This window comes from Ascaphus truei, chromosome 5 (genome assembly GCF_040206685.1).
Source record: "Ascaphus truei isolate aAscTru1 chromosome 5, aAscTru1.hap1, whole genome shotgun sequence".
Taxonomy (NCBI): domain Eukaryota; kingdom Metazoa; phylum Chordata; class Amphibia; order Anura; family Ascaphidae; genus Ascaphus; species Ascaphus truei.
This window is the reverse complement of record NC_134487.1, coordinates 105,038,944-105,053,723: the sequence shown is the minus strand read 5'-3', so window position 1 is coordinate 105,053,723 and position 14,780 is coordinate 105,038,944.

Below are 14,780 nucleotides of genomic sequence, written 5' to 3'. Positions count from 1 at the left end.
TCTTCGGAAGGACTCTGGAAGAGCACGAAGAGCGATTGTGTAAGGTGATCGACCGTCTGGGGAACGAAGGTTTGAAATTATCCCTAGACAAGTGCCGATTTTGCCATACCTCGGTGACCTACCTAGTGTCCACCAGAGGGATCGCCACCGACCCTGCCAAGGTAGAGGCTGTAGTGAACTGGCCTCGCCCAGAGAACGTCACAGAGTTGCGATCCTTCCTGGGGTTCTGTGGGTATTACCGCCGCTTCGTGGAAGGGTACTCGAGCAAGGCTAAACCCCTGAACAATCTGTTGAAAATATACCCTTCAGAGACCGGGAAGAAGGCTGTATCGGCCCGCCAACCGTTCGGTGACAAATGGACATCTGAGTGTGAGCAGGCCTTTCGGAAACTGAAGAAGTGTCTGACCGAAGCGCCCGTGCTTGCATATGCGGATCCCGAACAGCCATACGTCCTGCATGTGGATGCCAGTCTAAATGGACTAGGCGCCGTCCTGCACCAGAAGCACCCGGAGGGTCTGCGGCCTGTAGCTTACATCATACCAGTGAGCAGAGATACCCCGTCCACAAGTTGGAGTTTCTGGCTCTCAAGTGGGCTATCACAGAGAAGCTCCACGATTACCTGTACGGTGTCACCTTCGAGGTAAGGACGGATAACAATCCCCTCACATACATCAATACGTCGGCCAAATTAGATGCAGCAGGCCACCGATGGCAGGCCGCCCTCAGCAACTACAGCTTCTCCTTGAAGTATAAGCCGGGACCATTGAATATCGGGGCGGACGCCCTCTCCCGAAGGCCAGGACTACTTGCTACCCCAGATGATGAGGAATGGGAAGAACTCCCAGGACCCGGAGTGCGGGCTATGTGTAAAACTGCCGCCATAGTTAATGACCAAGTGGCCTTCTCAGAATTACGAGTGGCTGATTCCTTGGGATGCCAGTCGCAGGCTGTCCCAGCCGCCTACTGCGACCCAAAAGGGATGCACCTCAAGCACGACAAGGTGTTCCGGTGGAAAGATCTGGTAGACTACCAAATACGAAATCCGGTCATTAGTATCATCCGGCACGCCGTTGAAAAGAAGAACCCAGCCCTTCTGAAATGCGCGCCCAATGACTTGGTGGCCTTGCTCATGCGGGAATGGGACAAATTCGAAATAGACAATTGCTTGCTCTATCGGGTGGTGCAATACCACAACCACCCGGATAGGCGACAACTAGTCCTCCCTAAGAACTTACAATACCTGGTGTTGAAGTCCCTACATGATGATCATGGACATCTTGGTATAGACAAGACTTTTGGGTTAGTCAGAGATCGATTTTTCTGGCCCAAGATGCGAGAGGCCGTTGAACATCACTGTCGCCGCTGTACTAGGTGTATTCAACGCAAGACCCTACCTACCCGAGCCGCCCCCATGGGCCATCTGAAAAGTTCTGGTCCCATGGACCTCGTGTGTATGGACTTTCTGTGTATTGAGCCTGATAGCCGGGGAATATGCAACGTGCTGGTCATCACAGACCATTACACTCGGTATGCTCAAGCCTTCTCTACTAAAGACCAGAAAGCCATCACCGTGGCGAAGATATTATGGGAAAAGTACTTTGTACATTACGGCCTTCCCAACCGCCTTCACTCTGACCAAGGACGGGATTTCGAGAGTACATTGATCAGGGAACTGCTCAAAATGCTGAACATTGCCAAATCCCGAACGACCCCGTATCACCCCGAAGGGGATGCACTACCTGAACGTTTTAATCGGACATTACTAGACATGCTCGGAACACTACAGAGTGCTCAGAAATCGGAGTGGAGTCGACACGTGGAAGCCTTGGTGCATGCGTACAATTGCACCAGACACGAGTCAACTGGATTCTCCCCATACTTCCTCATGTTTGGGCGAGAGGCGAGATTGCCAGTGGATGTGCGTCTTAGAGTCTCAACGGATGGGATACATAATGCTACCCACTTCAAATATGTGCAACGACTCAAAGACAGCTTGCAGCAGGTGTACCAGCAGGCAGAGAAATCCACCACTAAGCTAAATGCTGACAATAAGAGGCGATACGACCATAAGGTCAGATATCGGGAACTTCGGCCAGGAGATGCTGTGTTGCTTCGGAACTTGGGCGTACCAGGCAAACACAAATTGGCCGATTGATGGAGAGACGGAGTGTATGAAATAGAATCCCAGATGCCTGGCCTCCCGGTCTATCGCATCAAAGACACTGACGGCCGGGTAAAGGTATGGCACCGCAATCATCTTCTCCCCATTCCACAAGTGGAAGATGAAGAGACAGAGATACTGGCTACACCGCTCAACGGTGAGCCCGACTTATCAGAGCTGGTTCAAGAGACTGTCAATAACGAGACCCACTCTGAAACTCCTGAAGATCCTATGGAAGGACCCTCTCAAAGGGACTGCTCCACAGAAGGGGCATCTCCCGGAGGAGCTATGGGTAAAAAGCCCCGTAGGCCAACGCCTACTAAGGTGGCACCAACAGGCCAGCCTTTGGATCCACAGAGCCCGAGCTTTGTGCCTAACAGAGACTGTGCAGAGACATTTCTCCCCTCAAGGGAAGAGGCTGAGCCTCAGGACTGTGCTTATTACTCCCCCGAGGGAGTTGCAGAAGAACAACTTCGACGGAGCCAAAGAATCAGGTACCCTCTAACTCGGGTAACCTATGATCAGATGGGGGCACCCCATTATGAGGCTCAGCAGTGCTCTCGGAGCAAGATACAATCTGTGATTGTGATGCTCACAGAATTGTGTAATATTGTGTAGAGTCATGCATGTGTTAAGTTATGTTTTCAAATGCATTTTCATTATATAACTGCTGTATATAGTTGTATTTCATGGTGTCCCAAGCGAGGACATTGGGGATTTTACCAGGGGGAGGATGTAGCCAGGTCCCCCCTTGCGCACTCACCCCCTCCTTCTGATACGCGAGCCGCGCGTTGTTGGTAGTTGCGGCCGGTTGCTAGGGACGCGGTCGGGCCGGTTGCCGGGGACGCGAGCGGGCCGGTTGCCGGGGACCCGATCGGGCCGGTTGCCGAGGCCGCGATCGCGTTGCTGGGGTCTCGGCAGTCCGCGGAGCAGGGCGCCGCCATTGCAAGACAGCTTGCGCATGCGCAATTAGAGCAGGTGCGGGAGAACGCTAGTCAGCTCGCGCATGCGCAGAGGTAAGCCCGCGAAGCCCTAGCCTACCAGGGAAGGTATTGGCCAGGGACTACAGATCCCATGAGCCTTAGGGAACCCCATGTGACGCCAGGGAGCCAATAGGGCTGGAGGAGCTCCCTGCTTGCAGGGAAAGGATACATTTCGCGGGGTTTTTGCACACAGCAGATGGTGATTGGAGCAGCTAGGGGAAGGAGGTAGGGTGCAGGAGTCAGTGCATACACTAGGCCAGTAATTCCCCTAGGCCCCAGATAGCCCTGAGTCACACTAGTTGAGTGTTGTAGGGACAGGCCCTAGGTTAGGGACCCGGCCCCATTAGCTATTCGCTAGTTAGGGATCCAGCGGACGCTGTGTTTCCCGCCACGAGGCTTGGGCTCAAGCCCTAGCCTTAAAGAGAGCTGGACTATCTGCACGGAGGCCGAGCAAGCAGTGACTACGGCCTGCGGGCAGCAGACAGATCCTCGCCAAGGTACAGACGGTGCGGAGCTGCGGTGATATTATCCACGCTGGAATTCACCCCACGCGTAGGAGGATATCCCGGCGGATCCAACCCCAGGGGTATAGCGGCACCCGTGGCTGGAGCCCGGGCAGGTAACCCACAAACTCACGTGCACCAACAAGGCCTATCACCAGACATAGTGGCTGCGCAGTCACACACACACATTGGTATATGACTTGGGAGTGCGAGACATTGGGTTGGGGTTACTGGACACAGGGTGGGATCACTCTTTGGAAGGTTAGCGTCCGCCGTGACGCATATGGTGTTAGCGTCCGCCGTGACGCATAAAGTGTGGGCACCCGCCGTGGTGCAGAGGTAGAGAATATGGAATTACCCAGTATACCGAGGCTGCTAACAGGTAGTGCACACACTTTATGGCAACTTGATTGAAGAGAGACCCAGCAATGATTAATGAAACAATAAGCCTCCGGCATTGAAAACAGGGAGTTGGGTAATAGTAAGCCGGATAGAGGTACAGGGGGACACCTCCCTAAGGGGCGCCCCCAAGTAAATCACAGCCCGGCACTAACCGCCTCAATAATCTCCCTGAAATACCGCGTGGAGGTTAGGAGTACTCACGAAAAAGCCGTCCCTGTTGGTGCAGGGAATTCTGCAGCGGCTTCCTCCTCTGGTGTAGCTGGCGTCAGCGTGCTCCTCCGGAAATGATGACACAGGAAGAAGGGGGTAGGATGGTCCGTGGTTCACAGCAACTTCAGCAGCCAACGCATGGATGTCTAAAAAAACTTTATTGATCGCTAGCAGCAAACATCAGGCAACCACTCTAACATGTTTCGTCCAGGCTATGGACTTTTTCAAAGAGTGCTGATAGTGTATGGCAGCCAAATAGATATAGGGAGTGGTGAGTGTATGCCACCAATAGAAACAGGGAACATATTTAAACCTCACCTGTGGTAGATTAATCATTAAAGTGGATAACTATCCCCCAACAATCCCCATAGCAATGGCTGCACAACAAGGTATTTACAACATACACATGAAAAATCTTAAAAACAAAACAGAACATATAATGGATAAATTTAAAAACACAACTACTGATGTTTTAAGTTACCAGCATCATTATTATTACTGTATATAAAGCTATATCAATTAATGGAAGTATACAGATGTATAACAAAGGATTTCATATATCTAGTACTTATAAAATCTTTTCAGTACTTATAAAGCATTTTCAGTATCAAGATTCACTTTAAAGGGATATAAACATTTTATCAATTTATTCACATAATTCATATCCATGAATACAGTGGCAACCGCATGACAGACAGTAACTTAATATGTCACCTCCCAGATCACAATGTAATTGGGTGAACACTGTGAACCCACCCCAAAACTTAGCCATTACCCCATCAGGAAGTGTTTCAGTTCCCACTCCTGATTGATGCCGGCCGGATGGAGTGTGTTCAGAGTGTACACCCAATACATTTCCTGTTTATTTAATACCCCCTCTCTATGGCCTCCTCTAGCGTTACAAGGGATATGTTCAATTGCCATATAGGAAAAGTTGGCTATTCCCCCTTTAGGGCATCTGGAGAAGTGTCTGGAGAAGCATGTCAGGCTTATTAAAAAAAATGATGTATCTCATCCAGTTCCCAGACACTTCTCCAGATGCCCTAAAGGGGGAATAGCCAACTTTTCCTATATGGCAATTGAACATATCCCTTGTAACGCTAGAGGAGGCCATAGAGAGGGGGTATTAAATAAACAGGAAATGTATTGGGTGTACACTCTGAACACACTCCATCCGGCCGGCATCAATCAGGAGTGGGAACTGAAACACTTCCTGATGGGGTAATGGCTAAGTTTTGGGGTGGGTTCACAGTGTTCACCCAATTACATTGTGATCTGGGAGGTGACATATTAAGTTACTGTCTGTCATGCGGTTGCCACTGTATTCATGGATATGAATTATGTGAATAAATTGATAAAATGTTTATATCCCTTTAAAGTGAATCTTGATACTGAAAATGCTTTATAAGTACTGAAAAGATTTTATAAGTACTAGATATATGAAATCCTTTGTTATACATCTGTATACTTCCATTAATTGATATAGCTTTATATACAGTAATAATAATGATGCTGGTAACTTAAAACATCAGTAGTTGTGTTTTTAAATTTATCCATTATATGTTCTGTTTTGTTTTTAAGATTTTTCATGTGTATGTTGTAAATACCTTGTTGTGCAGCCATTGCTATGGGGATTGTTGGGGGATAGTTATCCACTTTAATGATTAATCTACCACAGGTGAGGTTTAAATATGTTCCCTGTTTCTATTGGTGGCATACACTCACCACTCCCTATATCTATTTGGCTGCCATACACTATCAGCACTCTTTGAAAAAGTCCATAGCCTGGACGAAACATGTTAGAGTGGTTGCCTGATGTTTGCTGCTAGCGATCAATAAAGTTTTTTTAGACATCCATGCGTTGGCTGCTGAAGTTGCTGTGAACCACGGACCATCCTACCCCCTTCTTCCTGTGGTGCAGAGGTAGAGTGGTGTGGTATACTGTGATTAGTGTCTCCTCTATAGAGGGACACGTGTTACATGAAGTGTGATATATCTGTGTTATTGTGTTCTCAACTAAAAGCTCTTTGGTTATATCACGTATGTGTATTTGGTTATTGGGATTGTCCTGCGAGGAACCACTCCCCCTCTGGTGGGAGCCATCGCAGGTGGAGGCGCTGCATCGAGTAAGTGGTTACTCATTAGATCATAATTGCCCCCAGGTTTCCCGTAGCGTAAGCTCAGCCCTCCTGTGAGCCAACAGGTTATGCACCACACTGAGTAACGATAAATGTTTCTGCACCCACACCGTATAATTTGCGATGGGGGGGGGGGGGAAACCCATTACATTTGGAGGCGCTGCTGAGATCTCAGACCTGGGGTGCCCTATTCAAAACAGTATCACCAAAGACCAGCAACATGGTAATTCCCTCACGTCAAGAGGTCCACGCGTGGGCTACCACCGTCCGTGAACCACCTAAACACGTTGTTGCCGTAGGGAACGTCCCGGCGTTAGTGGCAGAAACTGACATCCGGGACTCACTCAGAAAGCTCTTAGGGCCAGATAAAATATGGTACCGTGGCAGGGTGTTCGACTCTACCTGTCATTGGAGCGCCCTACTATTCACCGTGGGGCGGGACATATGCCCAGAAGCGGCCCCGAACACTCTAGTAGCTCCCGAGTGCCCGCCAGAAGGATACCCCCTGATATACTCTGACTTACCAGTAATAAGGGAAATGTTTTCACTAAGAGCCCTTCCTCAAGATCCAGACGAACCGTCCACCAGTACCTGGACACCACTTGCACCCGTGTCAAGTACCCCAAACCGGGGTGGCCGTCCCCAACCAAAAGTCTCCTTAACCCCAAGCGCCCTCACGGAAGCCAATAGTTGGGCTGACAGTCCGCCCTCTCCACCCGACCCCGTACCCCGCGAGGTACACCCCAGGCATACCAGAGAGAGGGTAACGAACGAAGGTTCCCTAATGGGGGTGACGCTACCTCAATTCGTAGAAGCTGTCACCCTGGCCTCCCAGTCCCAAAGCTACCGGAAACTTAAGGCCTTCTCGGGAGTACTTCCAATACCCCAGGGGGAGGAGGGAATAGACCTTTGGAGGGAGAATGCAGTAAAAGTCGTAGAGGAATGGTCGTGCACTGACATTGTAAAGCGGCAGCGTATCATGGAATGTCTTCGGCCTCCCGCCTCTACCATTGTGACCATCCACAGGGACCAACACCCCGAGTTGACGGCGTTGGAAATGGTGGCGTTCCTGTTGGAAGCGTACGGGCTAGCAGAAGACGAAGGAGCGATCTGGACGAAGTACTTCCATCTTTATCAGAAGGAGGGAGAGGACTTGTCGGCTTTTATTCACCGCCTACAGCTGGTCTTGGGAACCCTCCTCAATCGTAAGCTGATTCCCGCCTCTGGGATGGATGAAGCGCTCCATAAGCAGTATCTGCGGGGATCAAGCCCCACTCACCCCATAGCCAACATGCTCCGCAGCAAGATAATGGACGGGGGCCCCTATAAGTTCACCGAGTTGCTGCGGCAAATGAAACTACAGGAGGCTCATGTTATGCTACACTCAACCGCTAAACCTAAGAGCCCCTCTGCCTCCAAAGGAAAGGGCTCTACAGAAAAGAAGGAAGAGTCTGCTGCCACGTCCAAGGGGTACAAACCAAGACCCCCCGACCGACCACCTTCCCCGTCCCCAAGTCGTCCGGAAAGCCGCCCGGTTGTATGCTATAACTGCGATAAGAAGGGTCACGTCCTCCGTAATTGTCCAGAAAGAGAAGGTCATCCAGAGGAACACCCTTCCGATAGAGGAAAATCAGCCCGATCAATGGTCTGCAGTGTACCTATGGCAGAAGCTGACCCCGAACTCCCTCATTCTGGAACCACGGATGCCCCTCCTGACGCTGGCCCCAGTGATGACGCCTCACCTTGTGAAGCTTACAGTCAAGTGGGCCCTGCGGCCATCGTGCCCGTGGTACTGGAAGAGATATACGCATCGGCCCTATTGGACAGAGGGTCACAAGTAACCATAATATATCGCAAGTTCTATGACCAGCACCTTCAACACTGCCCCCTGAGGCCAGCCGAACATATGAAGGTTAGGGGGTTAAGTAATGAAGACTACCCTGGGATTGGATTGTAAGATGGGATTGTAACGGTCCAGCTGGAAATACTCCAACTGAACACTGGCAAGAAGCACCCCATGCCGGTAGTGGCCATGGTATGCCCGGAGCCCCAAGACCATTGCAAGTACCCAATCATCTTGGGAACCAATTCGGACATAGTACAAGCTATAATCCGAGCCTACTTGAAAGAGACCAATGAATTGCCGCTGGCCGATTCGCTCCTAGACCCCATCTTACGAGAAGAGTGCCACCGGGTATATGCCTTGGAGCGTCATGGGGACCTCTACAATCGTCAACGCGGACTGACGACCATATTACCAGGGGGAGTGCAAAAGATGGCCGTCTGGTGTTGTTATCCCGACCGAGACGAGAACGACCAACTGTTCTCGCTGGAGAATACGCCTGAAGAGTAAGAGGTTCATAGAGGGTATAGAGTACTACCCGAAGTGAGGGAATGGACGGCTAAGATCCCTCTTCGAACCCACGTGTATGTGCAGAATCTCTCCCCCTTTCCGATGGAATTTGATGTCGATCAGAAGTTGGGATGCATATATCCGGTCAGCCCGGTGGGAGCCATGCCTCAGGTGAAGGCGGCGGCCGCGCATGAGCGGGCAGTCAATCTGGACTTCAACTTCGGCGAGTCGATGCTGTCCACCGAGTGGAAAGAACGGTTGACCACCCAGCTGCTTCAACGACGACATGTGTTCTCCACGAGCGAGATGGATGTGGGGTGCAGCCGCAGTGCCCAACATACCATTCGAATGAGTGATGCCACTCCGTTCCGGGAACGTTCACGTCGCATCGCCCCTCGGGATGTGGACGATGTGAGGAACGCCATACAAGACATGGAAACCGCTGGGATTGTGACGGAATCTCGAGGACCTTACGCGTCGCCCATAGTGGTGGTGCGGAAAAAGAACGGGTCCGTACGACTGTGTGTCGACTATCGAACTCTGAACAATCGCACGATCCCGGATCAGTACAACCTTCCGCGCATTGAAGAGATCCTGAATGCGCTGAATGAAAGTCACTGGTTTAGCGTGCTCGATCTCCGATCGGGGTACTATCAGGTGCCTATGAATGCGGAAGACCAGGAGAAAACAGCTTTCGTCTGCCCCCTGGGATTCTATCAATTTACCCGTATGCCCCAAGGTATATGTGGGGCGCCTGCTACGTTCCAAAGGTTGATGGAAAAGACTATCGGGGACATGATTCCACGGGAATGTCTGGTATACCTGGATGATATTATCGTCTTCGGAAGGACTCTGGAAGAGCACGAAGAGCGATTGTGTAAGGTGATCGACCGTCTGGGGAACGAAGGTTTGAAATTATCCCTAGACAAGTGCCGATTTTGCCATACCTCGGTGACCTACCTAGTGTCCACCAGAGGGATCGCCACCGACCCTGCCAAGGTAGAGGCTGTAGTGAACTGGCCTCGCCCAGAGAACGTCACAGAGTTGCGATCCTTCCTGGGGTTCTGTGGGTATTACCGCCGCTTCGTGGAAGGGTACTCGAGCAAGGCTAAACCCCTGAACAATCTGTTGAAAATATACCCTTCAGAGACCGGGAAGAAGGCTGTATCGGCCCGCCAACCGTTCGGTGACAAATGGACATCTGAGTGTGAGCAGGCCTTTCGGAAACTGAAGAAGTGTCTGACCGAAGCGCCCGTGCTTGCATATGCGGATCCCGAACAGCCATACGTCCTGCATGTGGATGCCAGTCTAAATGGACTAGGCGCCGTCCTGCACCAGAAGCACCCGGAGGGTCTGCGGCCTGTAGCTTACATCATACCAGTGAGCAGAGATACCCCGTCCACAAGTTGGAGTTTCTGGCTCTCAAGTGGGCTATCACAGAGAAGCTCCACGATTACCTGTACGGTGTCACCTTCGAGGTAAGGACGGATAACAATCCCCTCACATACATCAATACGTCGGCCAAATTAGATGCAGCAGGCCACCGATGGCAGGCCGCCCTCAGCAACTACAGCTTCTCCTTGAAGTATAAGCCGGGACCATTGAATATCGGGGCGGACGCCCTCTCCCGAAGGCCAGGACTACTTGCTACCCCAGATGATGAGGAATGGGAAGAACTCCCAGGACCCGGAGTGCGGGCTATGTGTAAAACTGCCGCCATAGTTAATGACCAAGTGGCCTTCTCAGAATTACGAGTGGCTGATTCCTTGGGATGCCAGTCGCAGGCTGTCCCAGCCGCCTACTGCGACCCAAAAGGGATGCACCTCACGCACGACAAGGTGTTCCGGTGGAAAGATCTGGTAGACTACCAAATACGAAATCCGGTCATTAGTATCATCCGGCACGCCGTTGAAAAGAAGAACCCAGCCCTTCTGAAATGCGCGCCCAATGACTTGGTGGCCTTGCTCATGCGGGAATGGGACAAATTCGAAATAGACAATTGCTTGCTCTATCGGGTGGTGCAATACCACAACCACCCGGATAGGCGACAACTAGTCCTCCCTAAGAACTTACAATACCTGGTGTTGAAGTCCCTACATGATGATCATGGACATCTTGGTATAGACAAGACTTTTGGGTTAGTCAGAGATCGATTTTTCTGGCCCAAGATGCGAGAGGCCGTTGAACATCACTGTCGCCGCTGTACTAGGTGTATTCAACGCAAGACCCTACCTACCCGAGCCGCCCCCATGGGCCATCTGAAAAGTTCTGGTCCCATGGACCTCGTGTGTATGGACTTTCTGTGTATTGAGCCTGATAGCCGGGGAATATGCAACGTGCTGGTCATCACAGACCATTACACTCGGTATGCTCAAGCCTTCTCTACTAAAGACCAGAAAGCCATCACCGTGGCGAAGATATTATGGGAAAAGTACTTTGTACATTACGGCCTTCCCAACCGCCTTCACTCTGACCAAGGACGGGATTTCGAGAGTACATTGATCAGGGAACTGCTCAAAATGCTGAACATTGCCAAATCCCGAACGACCCCGTATCACCCCGAAGGGGATGCACTACCTGAACGTTTTAATCGGACATTACTAGACATGCTCGGAACACTACAGAGTGCTCAGAAATCGGAGTGGAGTCGACACGTGGAAGCCTTGGTGCATGCGTACAATTGCACCAGACACGAGTCAACTGGATTCTCCCCATACTTCCTCATGTTTGGGCGAGAGGCGAGATTGCCAGTGGATGTGCGTCTTAGAGTCTCAACGGATGGGATACATAATGCTACCCACTTCAAATATGTGCAACGACTCAAAGACAGCTTGCAGCAGGCGTACCAGCAGGCAGAGAAATCCACCACTAAGCTAAATGCTGACAATAAGAGGCGATACGACCATAAGGTCAGATATCGGGAACTTCGGCCAGGAGATGCTGTGTTGCTTCGGAACTTGGGCGTACCAGGCAAACACAAATTGGCCGATTGATGGAGAGACGGAGTGTATGAAATAGAATCCCAGATGCCTGGCCTCCCGGTCTATCGCATCAAAGACACTGACGGCCGGGTAAAGGTATGGCACCGCAATCATCTTCTCCCCATTCCACAAGTGGAAGATGAAGAGACAGAGATACTGGCTACACCGCTCAACGGTGAGCCCGACTTATCAGAGCTGGGTCAAGAGACTGTCAATAACGAGACCCACTCTGAAACTCCTGAAGATCCTATGGAAGGACCCTCTCAAAGGGACTGCTCCACAGAAGGGGCATCTCCCGGAGGAGCTACGGGTAAAGGGCCCCGTAGGCCAACGCCTACTAAGGTGGCACCAACAGGCCAGCCTTTGGATCCACAGAGCCCGAGCTTTGTGCCTAACAGAGACTGTGCAGAGACATTTCTCCCCTCAAGGGAAGAGGCTGAGCCTCAGGACTGTGCTTATTACTCCCCCGAGGGAGTTGCAGAAGAACAACTTCGACGGAGCCAAAGAATCAGGTACCCTCTAACTCGGGTAACCTATGATCAGATGGGGGCACCCCATTATGAGGCTCAGCAGTGCTCTCGGAGCAAGATACAATCTGTGATTGTGATGCTCACAGAATTGTGTAATATTGTGTAGAGTCATGCATGTGTTAAGTTATGTTTTCAAATGCATTATCATTATATAACTGCTGTATATAGTTGTATTTCATGGTGTCCCAAGCGAGGACATTGGGGATTTTACCAGGGGGAGGATGTAGCCAGGTCCCCCCTTGCGCACTCACCCCCTCCTTCTGATACGCGAGCCGCGCGTTGTTGGTAGTTGCGGCCGGTTGCTAGGGACGCGGTCGGGCCGGTTGCCGGGGACGCGAGCGGGCCGGTTGCCGGGGACGCGATCGGGCCGGTTGCCGAGGCCGCGATCGCGTTGCTGGGGTCTCGGCAGTCCGCGGAGCAGGGCGCCGCCATTGCAAGACAGCTTGCGCATGCGCAGTTAGAGCAGGTGCGGGAGAACGCTAGTCAGCTCGCGCATGCGCAGAGGTAAGCCCGCGAAGCCCTAGCCTACCAGGGAAGGTATTGGCCAGGGACTACAGATCCCATGAGCCTTAGGGAACCCCATGTGACGCCAGGGAGCCAATAGGGCTGGAGGAGCTCCCTGCTTGCAGGGAAAGGATACATTTCGCGGGGTTTTTGCACACAGCAGATGGTGATTGGAGCAGCTAGGGGAAGGAGGTAGGGTGCAGGAGTCAGTGACTCTATGCACTAGGCCAGTAATTCCCCTAGGCCCCAGATAGCCCTGAGTCACACTAGTTGAGTGTTGTAGGGACAGGCCCTAGGTTAGGGACCCGGCCCCATTAGCTATTCGCTAGTTAGGGATCCAGCGGACGCTGTGTTTCCCGCCACGAGGCTTGGGCTCAAGCCCTAGCCTTAAAGAGAGCTGGACTATCTGCACGGAGGCCGAGCAAGCAGTGATTACGGCCTGCGGGCAGCAGACAGATCCTCGCCAAGGTACAGACGGTGCGGAGCTGCGGTGATATTATCCACGCTGGAATTCACCCCACGCGTAGGAGGATATCCCGGCGGATCCAACCCCAGGGGTATAGCGGCACCCGTGGCTGGAGCCCGGGCAGGTAACCCACAAACTCACGTGCACCAACAAGGCCTATCACCAGACATAGTGGCTGCGCAGTCACACACACACATTGGTGTATGACTTGGGAGTGCGAGACATTGGGTTGGGGTTACTGGACACAGGGTGGGATCACTCTTTGGAAGTTTAGCGTCCTCCGTGACGCATATGGTGTTAGCGTCCGCCGTGACGCTTAAAGTGTGGGCACCCGCCGTGGTGCAGAGGTAGAGTGGTGTGGTATACTGCGATTAGTGTCTCCTCTATAGAGGGACACGTGTTACATGAAGTGTGATATATCTGTGTTATTGTGTTCTCAACCAAAAGCTCTTTGGTTATATCACGTATGTGTATTTGGTTATTGGGATTGTCCTGCGAGGAACCACTCCCCCTCTGGTGGGAGCCATCGCAGGTGGAGGCGCTGCATCGAGTAAGTGGTTACTCATTAGATCATAATTGCCCCCAGGTTTCCCGTAGCGGAAGCTCAGCCCTCCTGTGAGCCAACAGGTTATGCACCACACTAAGTAACGATAAATGTTTCTGCACCCACACCGTATAATCTGCGATGGGGGGGGGGAAACCCGTTACACTTATAGATTGTGTTTTACTCCATAGGAATACAATGTAATGGAGGAGAAAAGGAAACAGAGTTAAACAAAAACAAAGTTTATGTAAGCACCCACCAGGATATAGGTTATACAAACTCATAGATGTAAAGAAGCCAATTAAAGGACAATAGCACCCGATCCCCAATTGTCATGAACAGTACCACGCAGAGTATTGACAGAGTATGTTTAAAATCTGTCTAAGGTGAAAAAATGGGAAAGCAGAGACAAATCCACAGGACATTATAGGGAAAAGACTCTAATTCTAATGTCTATAGGCATATAATAGAACACCAAATTCTCCAACAGACCCACACAGTATCGGAATGTAGAGCAGGAGACAGCCTAGGTGGGCAGAGACCAAATCGGGTGCTATTGCCCTTAAATGAGGCTTTATGAGATTAAATAAAACACAGGTTGTCTGAGACATACAAGTAAAAACAAGGCGAAGCAAAGCAAATAAAGCAGATGCAGAAAGAAAGTAATATAAAAAAGTGACTTTGTGACTTCAGTTAGTACTTCTAATCTTATAAAGGATAAAGACAGTGGGCCATATTTACTAAGCAGTGTTCTGCCTTAAGGCACCTTCGGAGCTTGAATACATTACAGCTCATTCAAATAAATAGACTGTTAGATGTCTTCCTGTGCCCGAATGTGGCTCATGGCAGAAGACTGCTTATTAAATATAGTTCTCTATCCCAGAAGGGATATGAGCACTCAGTGAGTAGAACTCAAAAGTATGCTGTGACAGTACTACTAGCCATCAGCTGGTTTATCTCACACTGCTAGAGCTGCTGTCCTGATATAACAAATGTTGTGTGGGT